Source organism: Acomys russatus, chromosome 13, assembly GCF_903995435.1.
Source record: "Acomys russatus chromosome 13, mAcoRus1.1, whole genome shotgun sequence".
In the NCBI taxonomy this organism is placed as follows: Eukaryota; Metazoa; Chordata; class Mammalia; order Rodentia; family Muridae; genus Acomys; species Acomys russatus.
In genome coordinates this window covers 46832229-46846931 of record NC_067149.1, presented here as the reverse complement: position 1 = coordinate 46846931, position 14703 = coordinate 46832229, and the positions used below count along the sequence as shown (strand labels likewise).

At 44.5% G+C, this 14703-nt stretch overlaps 1 protein-coding gene across 6 annotated transcripts in view; it reads left to right on the top strand.

Annotated features, from left to right (window-relative positions):
- The window catches only part of Erc1 (ELKS/RAB6-interacting/CAST family member 1), a 259649-nt gene that overhangs the window by 241357 nt on the left and 3589 nt on the right, over window positions 1–14703 (top strand). The window lies entirely within an intron of this gene.

Below are 14703 nucleotides of genomic sequence, written 5' to 3'. Positions count from 1 at the left end.
TTTTAAGACAAGGTCTCATAATGCTGCACTAGCTGATGTGAAACTACTGTATAGACCAGGCTAACCTCGAACTCATACGTCTGCCTCCCAAATAAAGGTGTGTGCCACCACACCCCACTTTGATTTTGGTTGTTGTAACATCCTTGCTCTGTCATTTTCAGTGGGTTTAATTCGGTGATTTAAGAACTTTGATGATTGCAATGTTTCTCTTGTTCTCTAAGCATGAGAAGTTATGGCTGTGTCTGGTCCTGTGTGGACATCCTTATTTTGCACTTCTTGTTATTCTCTGTCAGTGCTATGACTCGAAGAACATAAAAATAGAGTAAAAAAATATTTGCCGTCAATTTTAGGTTTCCCTGTGCAAGTTTTCACCTGCCATTGTTATGTTTTGTTTATTTTCTATTCCCACTTCTCATCCCCAGATCTTTCCTATTTGTGTGTTATTCTGCTTGCTTGTTTGCTTGTTTGCTTGCGAGACAGCCTCACATCATCTGGACAGTCCTTGGAACTCAAGTCTGTACATGGGGATGGCCTTGGACTCGATCCTTTTGCCTCCCTGTAAGTGCTGAGATTAAAGGTGTATAATATCATAGTTTTCAGGTGTGTGTGTGTGTGTGTTTGTTCATGTGTGGGTGGGGTATATGTATATACACATGTGCAGAGTCAGGTTCATGTTGGTTTGTTTTCCACTTTTCTTTTCTTTTTTTTTTTTTTTTTTTTTTTTTTTTTTTTTTTTTTTTTTTTGAGACACGTTTCTCTGTGTAGCCTTGGCTGTCCTAGATTCATTTTGTAGACCAGGCTGGCCTCGAACTCACAGTGATCCACCTGCCTCTGCCTCCCGAGTGCTGGAATTAAAGGTGTGCGCCACCATGCCCAGCCCTCCACCTCATTTTTTGAGATAGGCTTTCCTAATCAAACCCAGAGCTAGCCTGCATGGTTATTCTCACAAGCCATCGTCCTTATTTGCTCTTCCTTACCAGGCTGGAAGCACAGGTGGGTTGCCTTGGCACCCATACTTACATGGATTCTGAGGATCAAACTCTAGCCCTCTTGCTTGCAGAACAAGCACTTTAATTGTTCAGCCATCTCCCCGGGCCCAGATCACATTACTTTTTATGAACTAATTTAAGCATTCCAAAAACGGTAGAAGTTGATATAATGTTACCTGTGCTGTTTTAAAAGAGAATGGTCCCCTGTCGGCTCCAGGTCTCCAGTTGGTGAGGCTATTTGGACAGGGTTAGAAGGATCAGCCTTGCTGGAGGAAGTACGCCATTGGGAATAGGCTTTAACAGTTTCAGTTCAGCCTCGTCCTACTTGAGTTTGCTTCTCTGTGCATTGCTGGGGCTGAGATGTAAGCTCTTGGCTTCTTGCTTGTTCTTTCTTGAACAAGTTGCTTTTGCTTATCACAGCAACAGAAAAGAAGCTAGCATAAGACCCTATCTCAAAAATAGAAGACAGGGGCTAGGGGAAATGTCTTCACTGCTAATGTGCTGAGGACCTGAGTTTGATCCCCACCACCCATGTAAAAAGCCAAGTGTGAGGCTGAGGAGGTGGTTCGCATGCATGTGAGGACCCTAGAACCCGCATAAAGCTACATGCTGTAGCTTATCCCAGTGCTTCCAGGGAGACGTGAGCCAGAGACAGGAGACTCCCCAGAAGCTCATAGGCCAGTTAGCCCAGTGTAAGCAATGGCGAGCAAGAGACCCTGTCTCAAACAAGTCAGAAGGTAAAGATGGACTTCTGAGGTTGTCCTTTGATTTTGGCATGCCTACATTCACATTGCAAATACACGCACACTATATATTCATACATACATACGTATTTAAATAGAAAATAAATTTAAATTTTTGAAGCCAGGTGGTGATGATTGTGGTGGTGGTAGCGCACACCTTTAATTCCAGTACTCTGGAGGCAGAGACAGGCAGATCTCTGTGAGTTCAAGGCCAGCCTGCTCTACAAAGCAAGTTCCAGGATCGCAAGGGCTACATAGAGAAACCCTGTCTTTAAAAAACAAAACAACAGACAGACAGAAACACACACACACACACACACACACACACACACACACACATAATAATCATCATCATCATCATCATAATAATAATAATAAATTGTTGTTGTTATTGAAAGGTCCTGCCACACACCCATTGTGATCCCAGCTATGAGGAGGCAGGAGCAAGCAGAACCCAGGGTTTGCTGGGAAGCTAGTCTATCCTAGTCAGCAAGCTTCAGGCCAGTGAGAGAACCTTTCTCAAAAAAAAAAAGAAAGTTACACTAGGGCTGTAGCTCAGTGTTAGAACTCGTGCCTAGCATCTGTGAGGCCATAGGTTCAATCCCCAGTACTGCCAAAAGAGTGGGGTAGGAGATGAACAGTTCCTGAAGGATGATGCCTAAGTTTGTCTTCTAGCTTTCATACAAACATGCATGTGTGCCCTGCATGTGTACAGGTATGTTTGCATGCATGTGCACACATACACAATGATAAACTTAAAGACCTGTACTTGGGATGGGTGCAGAGATGGCTCAGCAGTTACAAGCATGCTGCTCTTACAGTGCCCATGTCAGACAGCTCACAACTACCTGTAATTCCAGATCTTGGTGGGGTCAGTCTGACACCTTCGGGCCCCCATTGGCACCTGCATTCATGTACACATATTTTCACACCAACACATATGTATATACATACATACATGTAAATATCTGCTTCTTATTATATGTCAGTATTTTGTTGTTTATAGGTCACACCTCGCCTGCAACCTCTCTTTGAAGCATTAAAGAAGTTCAACTGATAGATTCTATTAAAACACTAAAAATGAATTTTCCCCTAGAATACGGGTTGGTTTGTTTGTTAGTTTTTTCCTACCATAAATGGTAGCTTCCCATTAGAGGTCGAACCACTCCAGAATTAATTTGTATCAGCCAGCTGCTCCGTGGGCCACTGAAGTAGCATTCAATCCCTGTTCCCAGCACTTGGTCCCATTTTTATTTTTCAGGAAATATTGTCCCAAAACTTGGCTCAGGGCTTGTGTTTTTAGATTCTTTCCTTTCCCCCATGTGTTCTCTCCAGTTGCTGGGTAACTTGCATACCCATCTCCCTTTTGAAAGAAGTGAGTGAGGAATGGCTGGGCTAGAGTGGTACTAATCACAGAACCTGGAAGTCATTTCTGCCACTCGGGCTCATCAGTCATTAGCCATAGACATGACATTGCATTCTTCCCTCTTGGGTGGCTTTGCCTGGTTGCTGTGCCACCCGAGTGAGCCATGCCGACACAGGAGCTGGTGGGGCAGAGCCTGAGAAACAGCAGGGAGAGGAAAGAGAAAGAGGAATGGTTGTTGGTGGGCGACAGACTTTGTTCTGGTTCCCAACCTCAGTGTTTGTGATCTGCTTTTCTTCTTTTTGTGATGTCTGACTTGTTTTCTCAGCTCAAATGCTGAACTCTTCTTCAAAGCGCTGGGGGCAGCGGCATGTGAGAGGCTGCGAAAGGCAAGGCTAGCAATCTAGCAGAGAATAGCAGAGCCCTGAAGATAAATGTGTTTGCCTCAGAACTGAGCGTAGGAATGTGTGCATGTTGTGTGTGTCTTGACACATCTATGAAAAATACACAGCATAGTAGCCTCTCTCTCCTTCTCAGTTATGCTCTCACACAGTCTGGCACTTTCTGTTTCCAGAGTATCTTGCTAGTTGGATGCTGAAACATCTGGCAATGAAAGCTTAATTAAAAATAAAAATAAAAATTGGAACTGGAGAGATGGCTCAGTTAATAAAAGTGCTTATGCAAAGAGCATAAGGATCTGAGTTTGACCCCCATACACTAGAACCCACAGTAGAAAGCCAGGCAAAGTGGTATGCGCCTCTAATCCCAGTGCTGGGGAAGAGAGAACACTATGCCTGAGGCGTCTGTGAAGAGAAGGAGGAAGATGGCATAGAGCTGAGCACATAGCACTTGAGGGCTTCAAAGCTGACAGGGTGCTGGCTTTGGATACTAGAACCTAAAACTCTTGCCTGTCTTCTGCTGTTAATTTCCTAGCTCTAAGTAAAGAAAATGAAGAGGAAATGGGGATTTGACTGTAGAAAATTATAGTCAGAAATCACACTTTTGCATTCTTGAATGCAGACATTTAGTACTATTCTCCATTCATTCCCAGTATAAGAATAGTATGTGGTATTTGGTGTCTACATGGAAGAATATACAAAGGACAAAAGTACAGGTGTGTGCTAAATGCAGAATAACCTTATTTGTGTCATTGGAGGAAGAGTTACCAATTAGAGGACCTGTAGTGTGTGTGTGTATGTGTGTGTTTTCTCAAGGGAACCCATGAGAGCTCTGGTGGGGGCAGTTGTTTACCATGTTAGAATACAGACAAGTTTTTGTAGTGACTATGGTAGACAGAACCTACCATCTCCAGTGTCACCTCCTACAGGTCAGGCTATCTCAACTAAGGCAGGAAGAAAATGTATCTAGCTGAAGCTGTGGAAGCTACACCACCATAGTCCTCTCTGTCACCATGGTCCTAAGAGCCTCAGAACCTTTGGAATGTAAAGTTTCCAGTCCAGACACAGGGTTTTGAAACAAGTTCTCTTTCAGAGCTTTAGTTTTGTTTTGTTTTGTTTTGTTTTGTTTTACCAGACATTTGATGGTACTAACCTCACTGGAATTATCTAGAAATAGAAACCACTTACAGTTCTTGAAGCTAGTGTCTACTCCATTGCCTGAGCACATGAAGGTGACAGTGGCTGTGTGCACTGGCAATTCTCTAAGAAAAACCTGGTGTACAGTTTCAAACAGCAATGTGAGGAAGAGCACCCTTCTTCCGTGGAACTCAGCTTCTCAGGGACAAATCAAAAGAGGGATCCGAACACAGGCGGTGTCATTGCTGTCATTTCTCACTGCATCCACCACCACCCGACAGGGAGAATACTCACACAGCCTCCATGCCTGGTCCCCAAACTCCCAGCTATTTTTTAATTTCCCTTCATACTAACCAGGTATTCTAGCTGTTGCTGTTGGGACCATAAAGTGCTGAGAGCCTTTTGGGTCTAAGTCAGAAAAGTGGGAGAAGACCACACTGCCTGTCATTTCTGACATGGAGAGTTAGAACAAGGTATAATAGCCAGTGGGCTCCTCCACATTGCATACCAGCAGCAATCTATTAGCTTCTTCCAGCTAAAGATCATTGACTAGGGGGCTCACATAGAAATTTATCTTTTCCTCATTTTTGAAAGCTGGAAATCTAAGGTCAGGGTATTGGTCCTAGGATCCTTGGTTTTTTGGTACAGACTTCTCACTATGTCCTCGAATGATCTAGCCTGTGTACCCGAGCGTCCCCAATGTTTGCATGTATCCAGACTACTACTACAAGTCATACAGGATAGGACCTATACTAAAGGTCTAAATTTTTTTTTTTTTTGGTTTTTTTCGAGACAGGGTTTCTCTGTGTAGCCTTGGCCATCCTGTACTCACTTTGTAGACCAGGCTGGCCTCGAACTCACAGCGATCCGCCTGCCTCTGCCTCCCGAGTGCTGGGATTAAAGGTGTGCGCCACCACACCTGGCTCTAAAGGTCTAATTTTAACATATCACCCTTTAAAGGTTCCATCTCCAAATACAGCTATACCCTAGGTTCTGGGGATTAAGGCTTCAACTTACAAAATTTGGGCTGGACACAGCTCAGACCATAAAAGCATTATTGGGTCCACTTCAGAGCCTAGTTTTAGGAATTTGTTTTTTTGTTGTTGTTTGTTTGTTTGTTTGGGGAGGAGGGTTGTGTGGTTGGTTTTTGTTTGTTTGTTTGGTTGGATAGTTTTTTTGTTTTGTTTTTTTTCTTTATTCTGTTTGGTTTGGTTTTTCAAGACAGGGTTTCTCTGTGTAGTCTTGGCTGTCCTGGACTTGCTTTGTAGACCAGGCTAGTCTCTAACTGCCTGTGATCCACTGGGATTATAGGCATGTGTCACCACTCCTGGTGTTGTTTCAGGGTTTTGATTTAGTTGATTTCCACACCAGCTATAGAAACTACATTCCAAATAAGCCTTGGGTTTTTGCCTACCCAAAGGTAAGGGGTGCTGCAGACTACATCCTGTGTCCTAAGAGGACACAGAGCTGCTGGTCACTTCCACCCAGAGAGCCATGTGAGGAGCACTCACCAGCAGGGCCTTTCTGGAAGAGCTGTTGTAGTCACAACATCATTCATGAGTAATGTCAGGAATGTTGTGGGGGGATACAGTGATGGTCCTTTTCTACACAGCACAAACCTACCCTACTGCTTTTCCCTTCCATTGACACAAAAGAAAATGCTAAACCTAGCATAAGCTTACTGGCTAGAAAGGAGCCTTGAAATTTAGCCCTACAGGTCAGGTTCTGGTGGATAAAATTTTCCATAGGGTCCTTATCGGTGAAAAATAATGGTTTTAATGTTATCAGACTGAGTCTTGTCTTTTTAGATCAAACTATAAGCCAGATTTCAGACAGATCTTATTTCCAGATGGGCAAAACAGGATGTGATGTGATGCGATGCGATGGTGACTTTAGGCTAGTGTGGTGGGCCGGTGTTCTCCAGATTCTCTGACCGCACCAGGTGATACAATGCATGTAGCATCTATCGGAAGTCACTCTACATTGGCAGAGCTGAAGGGAAACTGAACTCCCATCAGCATTCGTTCCTAAAGGAAAGTGTTCCACAAGTGAAGCTCAAAATGCAAAGCAGAAGGAGGGACTCTTGGGAAGAGCCTCTGGCCCCTGCTGGTGAGACCCAGAGCAGGAGCAGCAGAGTCCTCATGAGCTGAGACGTCCTCAGGCTAGAAATAGCTTGTGGCTTCCAGCTGGGCGCCACTGTTTGACTCTCATTTGATAAGGCACACCAGAGATAGGCTCTGCTTAGTCAGACGTGGGGGAGTCTGGGAAGAATTTGAAGAGCACCTGTCTCCAGACAGCTGAAGCCAAAAGTGAAATGTCTCATCCAGGATGGGAGAGCCAGGTGGCAAGTAAGGCTTCTGTTTCAGGTATTGGCTGCTGTTGCTCTTGCAGCCTGGGATGTAAATTCCCTCTATGTGTCAACTCCTGCAGCAACTGACGCTTTCAGATGCAGAACATCTTGTCAGGATGCTGTCTGCACACTTAGTGCCAGCTCAGGCTGAGTGTGTCTCAGGGTAGTGCAATGAAGTGTCCCACACAAGCCTGTGGATCTTTCTGGAGAAAAGGGGTTCAGTGCCATCACTGAATAAGGAGTATTGGGGTATTTATTTAGCTTCTTGCAGGGCTGTAACTTTGTTCCTTATAGGACAATAGAGCCCTGGTGTTCTGTTCCTAAGTCCTATTTAGTGTCATGCAGTCATAGGCAGTGGTCCCACAGACATTGGGGATAACTGCACAGGGAATGTGCAGCCTTATCTGGGCTCTGGTTTATTTAGGTTGACCGTCTCGGGTTATATGCAAAAGAATGATTCCAGGGTTTCTTGGTCTCCTGGGGCCCGTGTTCAGCTGAATTCCTCCCTTTACTTCTCCTGAAGGCTGAACCACCATATCTGTATCTGGCTCCCTAGAAGGAGAATGTGGGAGGAAAGACCTGTCTGTCCTCCTCCAAGCGCTTGGGTTAGGCCAAAGCTGTGTGAGGGTGTTGGAGATCTAAACGCCATGGTTTCACCGTACTTGGGGAGCTATGCTGATAGCATGGAGAGCCTTGAGTGTTCATTGAGCCAGATTAAACTGAAGTGGCCCTGCCCTTCTTGACCTGTGTGATTATTGACTACAAAAGTCCGAGATGTAAGAGATTTTGAGAATATTTTTCTTTCTGCCCTAACCCTCCTTAAGGAGCTTTCAAAAGATACCCCATACTTTCTTCTCTTCAACATGCTAAAATGAGTAACACACAATCCTGCCCCCATCCACCTCATGCCAGGCAAACCAGACACAAGCATTCCATATCGCTGTGTGATACTTCTCACCACAGTACACAGTCATCCATGAAATGGTCACCACATTGATGAGCCCACCTGACCCCAAAGTTTGGTCATGAATAGACCCCTGCCATGGTTCTGTGTTACTGGGCCAGGAGTGTGTACCCACTAAGGAGCATCCTGTCACCTTCTCCAAGAGTGACCAATCAGACAGTATGTCAAGCTTGCACTAAGTGACCACAGGAGCCTTTTCAGTCTTCACCTATCACTGACTCTAAAGTGGGATACACATGCTGGACAGAGCAGTCCTGGGAATAGGCATGTTGTGCACATGCCACAGTGGCTGCAACGCTTCCTTTGCTCTCCCCACTGGGCAGAGACATCAGCTGCACATGGAGTGGGCCACATGCTGGTTCTGCACTTAAATCTCAGCTGCAACAGGGCCGCATTCTTACCACCCTGACAGCTTGAGCATTAGATTTCCTCATCCATTGTTTGGTTTGGGGGGGGGGATGTTTTTCATCTTTTCCCTTTTGACACTCTTCATTTCTGAGAGCCAAACCAAACACATGGGGCTGGCCAACCACCCTGCCGGGTCTGTGCTTCCCAGAGCATTACTGCTGTTGTGATAGATCCCTTCAGCAAGACGGAGGTTTTCTTTCATTTTCATAATGGTGGGCAAGTCTCAGTCATTTCAGTTAGCAGATGAGCGAGGTACTGCCAAATCAACTTAAAAATAAGACTGTGAGAATTCTAGGTAGCTGGAAATGTTTGCTTAGACCATGCCACTGTGAGTCCATATAAAGTCGATTCCAGGCATGACAACAAGGGTGCGGCCACCTACCCCTTGCCTCAGGACTTTGCTTCTGATCAGTAAGCCACCAGGGCTAACCAGCTTATTGTTCGAAGGTGACAGAATACCATAGTTCTTTAGTGTTCAAAGGACCTTTTGCTATAGGAAGTGATTCCCATTCTCTTGGCCCTTCAAAATCCACGCATAGGGCACCAACCAAAGCACTGTGAGTGCTCTGTGGAGTTTCTTCTGTGCCCACTTCTTTCTTTCATAGCTGTGTGTGCTGCTGTGCTCCACCTGTCTTCTCCGTCTCTACGCATTCAGAACAGATCTAGCACTCTACCAAGAGAGACAGACCTGGGGAGTTGTTAGGGCACAATATCACAAAGGGGACACATGCCTAAGACAGGAAAGCAGCTGCACTTTAGACATGTCTGGTTATAAGTAGGTTAGAGAGTACAGCATTAGTATCTTAGCAACACTTGCAGATAGAGTGCACATACGTCTGGAAACAGTAGGTCTGACTTCTGACCCCAGCCTGGCCTATGGGTGGGGCCTACAAAGTTTGCTGAAGTGAGTACTTGCATCCACCTAGCACCCCACCACTAGGCCTCTTCAGGCCTGTCTTCCTCCAGGCTATGAACTGAAATTTCAGAATTACTGTGCTTTGACTGAGATGTGCAAGCCAAGTGTTTCTGTAATTAGATGTTTGTCTGGCTGGGGGTGGCGATTGGGGAGGGAAGTACAGGAAGTGAGGCAGAGGTGGGAAGATACAGAGTTCCAGGGCAACCTGGGTTATATAGTTGACTCCTGGATGTTTGATTTCACTCAGGATAAGGGGCTGCTGCTACCAGCTGCTGTGTTTTGAGTGCTGTGGCAGAGGAGCTCTTAGTTGGGTTTTAGGTTTGGCTTGGGGGAAGGTGGACCTTTGAATGTAACCCAGGGCTTTGGTCATACTAGGCAAGTGCCCTGTCATTGAGCCATAGCCCTTGGTCCTTGATTTAAATAATTTTCAACCTTTGAAAACTAACTATAAAAACAATGGTAATGTAACACTGAAAAGCCCAGTTACATTAAGGCATATGGCTAGCATTCATCCAGAACATGATTAACAAATACTGTGTTCTAAGATTGGAGATAATACTGGAATTGCATGGTTTTCAAGCTTCAAAGCATAAAGTACTGTGCTGTTCCTGTATGAGGGAAGGGAAGGCAGATGTTCCTTCATGTCAGTGCATAGACTAGTACTTTTTGGAAGGAATAGGGGTGTTGTTTTTAACCTGTGGGGAAGCTGTAAAAATCTTGAAGATCAGGCTCTAGCTTCCCTTGGCACCAATGCTAGTAAATTCTACAGTGTGAAAACAGTGACCAGATGCCTGTAAGAAATAGTTTCCCAAATGAGAAGTCACTATGCTCTCGGGTCCCTCCAATCTGTAAGCTTTATGGTCTGTTCAGAACGGCAGAGTAGCAAAATACATTGCATTTATTCCGTATGTTTGAGATACTGAAACTGGGAAGCTCATTTTGTGCCTCCATAAATTCCTAAACTGCTGCTAGTTTGGGTTATAGGGCTATAGGACAAGACGAGAGGCCATTTCTACTTGACCTATCACTTCCAGGGTACCACCCTCTTCAGTTTTACAGCTCAGACTCCAAAGCCCATGTCCTGAGAGCTAGTTGTTTAAAAAAACAAAAAAACTCAAGTTCTGCTTAAGTCAAGCCAAGCGTTTCTGTGTAATTTTGTGCCTACCACCAAGCCATCTGGAAATGGAGTTAACTCAGTCATGCCAGCCATTTGCTGACCTTATCTGGAGACCTCTCTGGGCATGCCTTTCTAATGCTCATCAGAAAACCTCTTTCATCTCACAGCAGTGTACCTTGAAATGGAACCAAATCTACAGAATACTCACCTTTTTCTCTTTTAAGAATTTCTAACATGTGGGCCTCTGGTGACTCCCTATTGTGTTGTGTCTTGTCTATGGAGAGACATACGGGTCCTGTTCCTAAGTCATAGCATATACTGAGCAGATGTTCCAGGCAGTGGTCCTAAGACAGCCACGTCACTGCAGGCTGTTCTCTCCTGCTCCATGCTTCCCACTTATATTCCTTGTCATTATACCTTCCATGTTGGCTGTTTGAGTACTCGGCACTACAGGCAGAAAGAGGCTGGCCAACCCTTCCCAACAGCACCTGTGTTTGGTGGAAAATTGGAGAACCCCCATCTCTGCTCCATTTATTTGCTGGTCCTTCTGTCTGTGGCTTCACAACAGCTCTGAGTTAGAGACCAAGGCACACCTAACAGTGTGCACATCACCTTGAGTGTTCCATGTGGGATCACTGCTGTATTTGTGACTCTTGGCTCAGGTCCCTTTAGAAATCACATCACTTTGAGTTTAAGAGTCAATGGAAAAGCTAGACACTTCTTGCCAGTGGCTGCCTTCATGTCTTTTACTTGCCCCTGTACGCCATCTTTTGGGAACTTTGGGCAGAATGGGTACTATCAACACAGGCCTGGATCATCATCAGGAGGTTCATATGATTTTGATTTCTTGGTTGTGTTTCTGTGGAATTGGAACCCAGGGCCTTCCATGAAACAAGCACGGTGCTTCTGAGTCACATCCTACCTCAGCGGGCAGATCTTTAAAAATTCCTCAGAGATGCAGCTAGGTGGGAGAGCACTTACCTGTGTGCACATGGGCCTAACACAGCCCTAGCAGCACAGATAGGAAAGAAAATGTCTTTGGAAAAAATCAGGATGTGTTCCTACAGTTTCACTTCATGGGCCATTCTTAGATTGTCTGCTGTTAGCAGGCATTTTGATAGACAGCTTCATGTATAAAACAGAATTCCTCAGGAGTTTACAGGAGGACTGAGGAATTAACACAGAACAAATACTGCAGCTGCAGTGGTGCTCCCTACTGACTAGGAAACACGTCAGAAGACTGAACTAAGCCATGGGGGATGAGAAAGTTAAAGAAGATGTGCCAGAAGAAAAAGTGATCACACTTGGGTACGAGAACAATGCAGAGAGTCAGGGCAAGAGATGGACATATGCACCAGAAAACGTTACAGGAGCAATGGCTACCACACAGTGTTGGCTGTTTAAGAGGGAGGGAGTCATTTCAGGGGCTGAAAGAGGGGAAGGGAACCCATTCCAGCCTGCTCTCAGAGGATATGCTCAGGAGCAACAGGGATGGCATTTTCAGAGTGGCGGACCTCAGCTGTTAGCTCTGCTGGGATACAAGTGTACCCTACCACACTCACTTTGACTTTTTAAAGCTAAACAAGATTGCCCAAGAGATGGTATAAGAGGAAGGAAGAACAAGAGCCTGGGAGGGCAGCGCAGCAGTAGATCCTTGGTTGCCTAGAACTCAGGTGGACCACTTGTCTAGTGCGCAAGGGCCAGGAAGGTAGCACAGTACTAGGTCATTGCCTAGCATATACCAAACCCCAGCATCACAAGCAAAAGAGAAGAGTGGCACATACACAGAAGAGAGAAATGTGGCATAGGAAAGAAAGCCAGAGGTTCTGGACTGTTAAATTTGAGGGCTGAGTGTAGGCATAAGATTATTGTGTAATTCAAATGCTGATTTCTATACCCCCTCCCCCAATATCTGGTTGCAAGCCTTGTTCTGAGACCGCCCTGTCTCAATCTTGTATAAACTCTGCTCCCCAATTATCCCCTGATATGCTAATAAAGCAGCTTACCGCCAATCACTGAGCAGGGGAGAGAATAGGGCTGGACTTATGCAAGCCAGGGGAGGAGGAGTTAGAAGAGGATTGAGTCCCTGGAAAGATCCAGATGATATTAGGAGAAGGAGCTAGAGCAAGAAATCTACAGAGTGCAAGTATCTCTGGGATTTATGCTGGGAGGAAACCAGATTAGCTTAGAGGGTTAGGAACAGAGTAATAACTGTTCAGTTATTTTATTATGAAGCTTATTATTAAGCAAATATAAAAGAGTCTCCGTTATTTGCGTGTTAGCCGTGTTAAAAGAGAAACAAAAACATGTTATAAAAATAACTAACAGCAAAGACTTTTGAAGGGAGGAGGCATCAGTGTCAGGTAGAGAATGAGCTAGGTAGCCTCAGGGAAGCTCTAGTGCTAGTAGATTTCTCATAGTGTGACATGTGCACAGAAAACCTAAGTACACAGCTGAGTGAGAACCAACACACGTTAGAGTACCATAGCAACACCTCAGAAACCTTTGTCACACCGCTCCATTCAGTTTGCTTTTTTTTTTCTTCCTTTGTCATCTGATCACTTTCTAAATAACGTAGTGTAACTACTACTTATGTAGTGTTTATATGACATTGTGCATTATGAGTAATCTAGAGGTAAAGTGTGTAGCTTATATGCAAGCACATCATTTTATTTCGTTATTTTTTATAGAAATGAACATGAATGGATTTGGTTGACCGTAAGGTATCCTAGAATCTGCAGTATGTTCTTGCAGACACAGACACTGAGTGACAAATGGAATCTTTTGTAAAGTACTATTCTAGTTTCTTAGCCTTTTTGTGCTTGCTGTGCTGTTGTTGTTGTTGTTGTTGTTGTTGTTGTTGTTGTTGTTGTTGTAACTGACTTATAGGCGTTCTTTATGTATTACACTATTAGTCCCTGTCACATACATGCATTACAAACATCTCCCATCTATTGGCTGCTTTTCCTCTCTTCTAAGAAAAAGTTCTTAGTTTTGTTTTGTGGGGATTTTGTTTTTGTTTTTGTTTTATTTGAGTATTCTTGTTTGCTTGCTCATTTGCTCTATTTTGGATTTTTTTTTTTTTCCTTTTTTGAGTTTTGAGACATAAAATCTCACACAGCCCAGGATCAACTTTGAGCTCTAGATTTTCTTGCCTCTTGAGTACTAGAATTACAGGCCTTAAGTTTTAATATAAATGAACTCCTCCTCTTCCTCCTCCCCCCTTCATCCCTCCTCCTCTCCTCTTCCTCCTCCTCCTCCCCCTCCTCATCCCTCCTCCTCTCCTCCTCCTCTCCTCTTCCTCCTCCTCCCTCCTCCTCCCCCCTCCTCATCCCTCCTCCTCTCCTCTTCCTCCTCCTTCTCCTTTCCTCCTCCTCCCCCCTCCTCATCCCCCCCTTCTTCTTCCTCCTCCTTCTTCTTCCTCCTTGTTTTTCAAGACAAGCTTTCTCTGTGGTGTAGCCTTGGCTGTTCTGGACTCGCTTTGTAGACCAGGCTGGCTTCAAACTCACAGCAATCTGCCTGCCTCTCTCTCCCAAGTGCTGGGATTAAAGGCGTGTGCCACCACACCCGGCCTGTTTATCTTTTATTCTCATGTTGAGTGATGTTTTGTGTTCTGCTGAAGGAGTCTTTCCTTGATAGCTTTGGCACTGTGTATGCTGAGGTTGGAGGGGTCCAGAGAAGACCAGCGTGGCTGATTGTATTTGCAAAGTATCCCTTTTTAACCTTCACATTCGATATAGTTGACTTGCTCTGTTTTGTAAGTTTGGAGACAGGTTTTCTCTGTGTAACCTAAGTTGTCTTCAAACTCGCAATCCTCCTGCCTCAGCCTGAGTGCTGAATTTACAGGCATGTGGCATTATCCATCAGGAACTGATTTTGTGTATGATTGCAATATGGATAAAAGTTTTCTTTCATGTAGCCCCATGTATCAAAAAATCTAACCTTTCCCCACCACACAGGATACCTTGGTCATAAACCTAGTGATCATGTTTGTATTCAGCTATTTCCCTTCGTTTTCTTATGTGCATAGCTGCCTAAGATTTATTTGGGTTTCACTGAATCAGTGAGTTAGTTTGAACAGGATTAATACAGTGTCAAGTCTCAGACCTTGGTAATTTTATATCATTCAATTTATGGAAGTTTTAGCTTTTGCAAATACACTATATAGTTTTTAGCTAGAGGTTTCACTAACCTTCCGAGAATGCAAGTTAGATGAAGAAACATTGATGTCATTCCCTGTACCAGCTGGAGAGTACACTTCTGAGAAGCTGCCACCAGCTTTAGTAAGGTGCAGTTTCAGAGGTTCTTTTCAGGATTC